Source organism: Chlorocebus sabaeus, chromosome 6 (genome assembly GCF_047675955.1).
Source record: "Chlorocebus sabaeus isolate Y175 chromosome 6, mChlSab1.0.hap1, whole genome shotgun sequence".
NCBI classification, from domain to species: domain Eukaryota; kingdom Metazoa; phylum Chordata; class Mammalia; order Primates; family Cercopithecidae; genus Chlorocebus; species Chlorocebus sabaeus.
Window position 1 is genome coordinate 14,540,852 of NC_132909.1, and position 6,354 is coordinate 14,547,205.

Genomic DNA, 6,354 nt, shown 5'->3' on the forward strand with positions numbered 1-6,354 from the left:
TGCCCCTCAACAGTACCTATTTCCATATATATATAGAAAAAGAGGTACCACATAAAACACTAGGACATGGTGACTGACTACTTGTGGGAGAGAAAGGAAAAAAGCTAAGTGCAAAGAATCAAGAGTGGTATGTTACTTTTTACCAACTGAGATGCATCCAGGTTGGGATTGGACATATGAGATAATTTATCATGGAAGACACCTGTGAGGGAATGTGGGGCAGACATGAAGGTAGTATGGGAGAACCCACAGACCACTATGCAAAGCTGACTCCTGTGAAAAAGAAAGAGAAAGAAGTTTTAGGTATCAATGCAGTTCTAAGAGAGTTTTTGCAAGGCTGATGGGGAGTCCTCCAACTAGTCACCCATTAAAGTTAAAGAGAGCCTGAGAGAACTAGGCTTGCTTTCACACCCTTGCTGGGAGCCTGTGGGAAGGAAGCTTTCTGTGCAAAGGAGGTGGTGAATTTGAAATGCACTGACCTGGGCCTTCTGTCAATCAGGTCCCTGCCATGGAGACCTGGCAGGGTCTGATTCATGGCTGCCACAACAGAGACACTGAGAAAAAGATGCAACCATGAAAAGGTGGGAAGGTCTAAAGTTCTAATGACATAGAAAATAGCAATCAGCCTTTCTCACATCTGAAAGTTTTCTGAAATATCTGAGCGCAGTAGAGAATTGACAGAGGACTGATCACTAACCTAGAAACATGGTGAGGGGGAAAAGAACTGCAAGAATATAATCATCTCCCATCAACTTTCCAACAGAAATAATGTATTCCTTGAAGAAACAATTATAGAGTACCTCATGTTACATGCTTGTTCCTGAGGCTCCCCCCTGTAAAATAACATCAACTCCATTCCTTCTTTTCTTTTCTTTCCATGACAGCTCGTCCAGTATTAGGACGTCCATCCTGGCCTTAATCTGATATAGCAGCTGTGATGTCATTTCTGTATTTCGGGAAAACTGGCAGGTATGATGGCCTTTTCTCTTGTCCCATTTCCTGAAGGGCTGACTGCCATGCTTGGGAGAGAGAGAAAACTTATTTGCCTGTATCTGGGACTGGATCTCCTCCTTCCTCCACCAAACTCCTGCTTCTCAACACTATTTCCTGCAGTTCCCTTTCTCCCTGGCCTTTATGCTCCCTGTACCCCACTGTCTTTTAGACATAATTATCTCCAGCCTCTGCTCATTCAAATGAGAAACACAATTTCACATTGTGAAACCCTCTTCATTATTTTTCACATCTCTCAATAGTGTAATTCTCTCCGTTCCCATAAAGCTCAACCACTTCTTAAAGTGTTGCTTGACTTTTTGCCTCCAGACTTTGAAACCTTCCTTGCATAGGACTGCCTCATTACCTTCCTAAAATCTGGTTAATTCACTTAATCAGGAATCTCCAGGCATCTACTCTAGCCTATTTGGTAAGTTCACATTTTTTTCTATTTACTAATCCTTCTCACTTCCTTTACCTCTACTTCCTAGTATAATTCCTCCATCCTAATTAGAACTGTCTTCCTACACATCTCTGCCCCTTCACCCACATAGACATAACACTCTTAGTTCCAATGCTATGTCTAAAAACAGGGTGAACTCCCCTCCACCATCTGCACTACAGACTTAACCACACCCTTCATCACAAGTAATCTCTGACCTCGTGCAGAACAAAGACTTTAGGATTAGCCTGTGAACCTGAGACTCAGAACAAAACGTATGTGTGATTGAGACTTTTTCCTGATGACCAATTCATGTGTTCCAAAAAGATACAGAAATGAAGAAGGCAAGGTCCCTACCCCACGAGATATAAAGCCTAAGACAGGAAATGAGACCTGAAAATAATCATGATACCAAAATAGAAAAAAAGTGAAGGCCACAAGAAACCAGAGAAATCTGATGGGAAATATAGCTACACATTGGAATCACTGGAAAACATTTTAAAAGTGGATGCTCGAGCCCCATGCCTTAGTTCCAGTTTAAAGGTCTGGCTAGGGACCCAGGCACTGGTAATTTTTAAATCTTCCCTGACACTAGAAACATGTAAAGAGGATGGATAACTCTTGTTGTAATAGGTAGAACTTAAAACTAAATCAATGATTTTCAGGTAGAAGTACCTGATATTACTTCTAAAGGAATTACTTAAAAAGTAATTAAAAAGGAATTACTTCTAAAGGAATTAGTTAAAAAGTAATTAAAAATACTTAAAAAGGAATTACCTAAGGACCTTTTTCAATGTACATAAGACTATACTTTTCGGCCCTAATTGTTAATGGGCTACATGAAGAACTCAGTGATCCAGTTGGGAAACAGAAGCTGAATGGAAAAGCCACCTTATTTGATATGTTAAAATATATATAAAGCATTTTCAAATGAGTGATAAGGGATGCTAAACCTTCTCTAAATAATATTTATGGGAATGTTGATAATATGAATATTCTAGGCTGGGCGCGGTGGCTCATGCCTGTAATCCCAGCACTTTGGGAGGCCGAGACGGCAGATCATGAGGTCAGGAGATCGAGACCATCCGGGCTAACATGGCGAAACCCCAGCTCTACTAAATATACAAAAACAAAATTAGCCGGGCATAGTGGCAGGCGCTTGTAGTCCCAGCTACTCCGGAGGGTGGGGCAGGAAATGGCGTGAACCTGGGAGTCGGAGCTTGCAGTGAGCAGACATCGTGCCACTGCACTCCAGCCTGGGTGACAGGGCGAGACTCCATCTCAAAAAAATAAAAATAAAAATGAAAAAATTTAAAAAAATTAGTATTCTAAAAACTATATGAAATTTCTGGAAATCAAATATGTTATCAGTCATAGTGTCATATGCCACAGAAGTAAGTAGATTTCTATGTGAGCTGTGTCTTTACCATAATCAACCTAATAAAAACCTCATTAGATTTTTAACCATAGTCATTTTAAATCTTTGTCATTCCCAGACAGTTGCTTTGATTCTTCCTTGAAGTATTTATAATCATCTACAGTCCAAAATTGCTTTTTCTTTGAGGAGATATATGGAAAAGACTCTGACAACGACTCTTGAATACAAGTTTCTGATAACTTCAAGATCATACCACTGGACTCTCTGAGAACTTTCAAAATTTTAATGAACAGTCTGATACGTTCATGAAATTTATGACAAAGAAGAAAAAAAACTTCAGTTTTATTGGACTAAATAATCAAAATGATAATGTTTTCATAATTTTTTATTTGAGAATGTGCTGATTCTTTGAATGTTTTAATCTCCAGATTTGTGAACTTTCTCTTTTAAGCTATTTATACTTTACAGCAATTTGGTAAAGTATACTTTTGTAAACAAAAATGGAAACATTTGCTTTTGCTCCGAATCTGAGTGCCCCAGAATTGGGAAACTATTCATGAGTATTCACATGTTTATGGTAATAAAGTTATTGGGATAAGTTCAGTAAGAATCTACTCTCTTTATAACAGAACACATTTGAAAACATTGGTTATATTACCAAGGCTTTGACTGGGATGTTCTATTTGAGAATATACATAGAATAAACCCATAGGGAATGCAGGCAAAGTCTGAAGTTGGCCTTGGTTTGGCTTCCTAGTCTCAAGAGGTTTTTGAAAGTTTAATCTGAGAGTCTTATAAAACTTCTAGCAAAGCAAAGTTTAAAAAGAGCCTCTATGGTCCCTTGCTACTCTTGCTGCACTTAGGTAAAAAATCTAGGCAAGTTTGGTGAGACTCAACCTATTTTGCAAACAAATTCATCCTACTGGGATTATCTTTGGTAAAAATAGAGACCCCTATATAGAGACAAATTATTTTGAAAAGAAAAACTGTAGTACACCTTTTACCAAATTGAACCACTGTTCATTATCTTTGAGTATTTACAATCCATTGGTAGACTGGACTGGACCCTGAATTCTTTTATTTCTTCCAGTTCATTTATCTCCAATGAAATCATTAAGAACAGGAACAGCTCTGTTCCTGAAGCCATATAAGCTAGAGGTGGACAACTCAATGTAAATTTCATGGGAAAACCCTCATGTCTGAGGTGTGGGCCCTTCAGAGCTCACCAAATGTTCAACACCATAACTTAGAGACACTTAAACTGCAAACCAGGACAGCAAGTTGATGACTTTAGACTGTGGACAGCTTTTCTCAATATGTCAGAACAAGACTATCAATCATGATGAGACTCTTACCTCTCTTAATATGTCCTTGCTTATGCCTGTCTCCTTTGCTTTCCAAAATAATGCTGTATTTAGGATTTCACAAGAAGTAGCTTCTGAGAGTAAGTTAACAGTGTCAGATATATCATGTCAAACACACTTTTTTTTAAAGATGGAGTTCCTCTCCTATTGCCCACACTGGAGTGCAATGGCACAATCTTGGCTCACCTCAACCTCTGCCCCCTGGGTTCAAGTGATTCTCCTGCTTCAGCCTCTCTAGTAGCTGGGATTATAGGCATGCACCATGACACCAGGCTAATTGTGTATTTTTAGTAGAGATGGGGTTTCTACATGTTGGTCAGGCTGGTCTCGAACTCCTGACTTCAGCTGATCCACAGGCCTTGGCTTCCCAAAGTGCTGGGATTACAGGCGTGAGGCACCACACCTGGCCCACACATTTTTACATAACAAGAGATCCTTTAGCCCACCCAAAAACTGCCCTTAGCTGCATCTTTAACTCAACTTTTTCCTCAAATGTATGGAGTTTTTTTTTAGGCTACTACTTCTATACTTGCCTATTCTACTCACTCCCTGTTTTAATTTAACATAGACATGCAATGCTAGAAAATAGAATTGCTCCCTACCAGCTAACAAGTGGGAGCCTGTGCAGTTTCTGACACTTCTTGTTGCACATGGATAAATACATCGGGTATTATAGAGACTCAGTTGTAAAAATCAACAAATGTGCTGCCTGGTTAAAATGACTAGTCTCTTCTGGCTTCTTCTTTGATCTATTCTATTGTAGTTGGTTTGCATCTTGCCTAAGGTGCATATTCCAAACTCTTGATATTTTCATCCTGATAGTCATACTGGTAGTCTCCCTCATGTGGTGCAATCTACAAACATTTTTATTTGTATGCAAATATTTGTGTGCAGCCATCCTTCAAATATCAAATTGTTTCTCTTGGGCTGGAATTCAAAAACTCAAGGAGATATGTGGTTTATGGGCCAGGTGCAGTGGCTCACATCTGTAAGCCCAGCACTTTAGGAGGAAAAGGCAGGCGGATCACAAGGTTAAGAGTTTGAGACCAGCCGCGTCAATATGGTGAAACCCTATCTCTACTAAAAATACAAAAATTATCCGGGTGTGGTGGCGCGCACCTGTAGTCCTGTAGGGAGAGCCCCTGAAAGCATTGCTATGGAATAAAAGATGAAATGCTCCTGATTATTGTAAATACAAAATTGCATGCAGGATTGTGTAAAGACAATGCCAGGATGGGCTGCCAGAATGAGCCAACAGTGCGTGATGTACTTCCCCCTGCAGAGAGCCTATAAATGGACGTGTAGTCAGGGAGGTTTCACATCACCAAGATTCCTATTCCAGAAAAGCAGATGTTCATACCTCTGGGAATGGAATGCAACCCTTGTGGAGAGCCTATTAATGGACACTTGAGGGGCACATATTCATATGGATAAGACGGTTATAAACGCACTTATCTTACCACGGCTCTTCTAGGTCTCTTTAGGGTTTAGGCATTTTCCCTTCTGAGAATTTTTTGGTTTAACCGGTTGTGTAGCTACACGTCCTGTTTCTATTGATTGTTTGCAACCAGCTTTTCCTGCAACTGTTACTGCTGATTAATATCTTGCTAATCATAGGATATAGACTGTGATTCTGTTTTACAGCTGTGTTAGAAATTGTTGATGCCCACACTATGTTGTAAATTCTTATCTCTGTATTCTGTACTTCTGCATACCGATGTTACGTTAAAGAATTACTTCATCCCCATGTGACCATGTCACCTCATAATCAAATGACCCTGAATCCCTCACTAACCTACCCCTGCCCTCACTAAATTTAATAATAAATACTGGTACATCCAGTGTATTGTTGGCATCACAGGACCAGAAGGCAATGACCCCCCTGGACCCAGCTTTCACTATCATGTGTGCGTGTTTTATTTCTTGACCAGCCAATCCACCTGGAAACAAAGAAAGAGGTCTGTTGCATTGTGGGCTGCTGGCCAGATCCTGCAATTTATCCCAGCTACTTTAGATGCTGAGATGGGAGAATCACTTGAACCCAGAAGACGGAGGCTGCAGTGAGCCGAGATCGTGCCACTGCAATGCAGCTTGTGCCACAGAGTGAGACTCCATTTAAAAAAAAGAAAGGGGGGGGGTGGCACCAACATGGCCAAATAGGAACAGCACCAGCCTCCCAG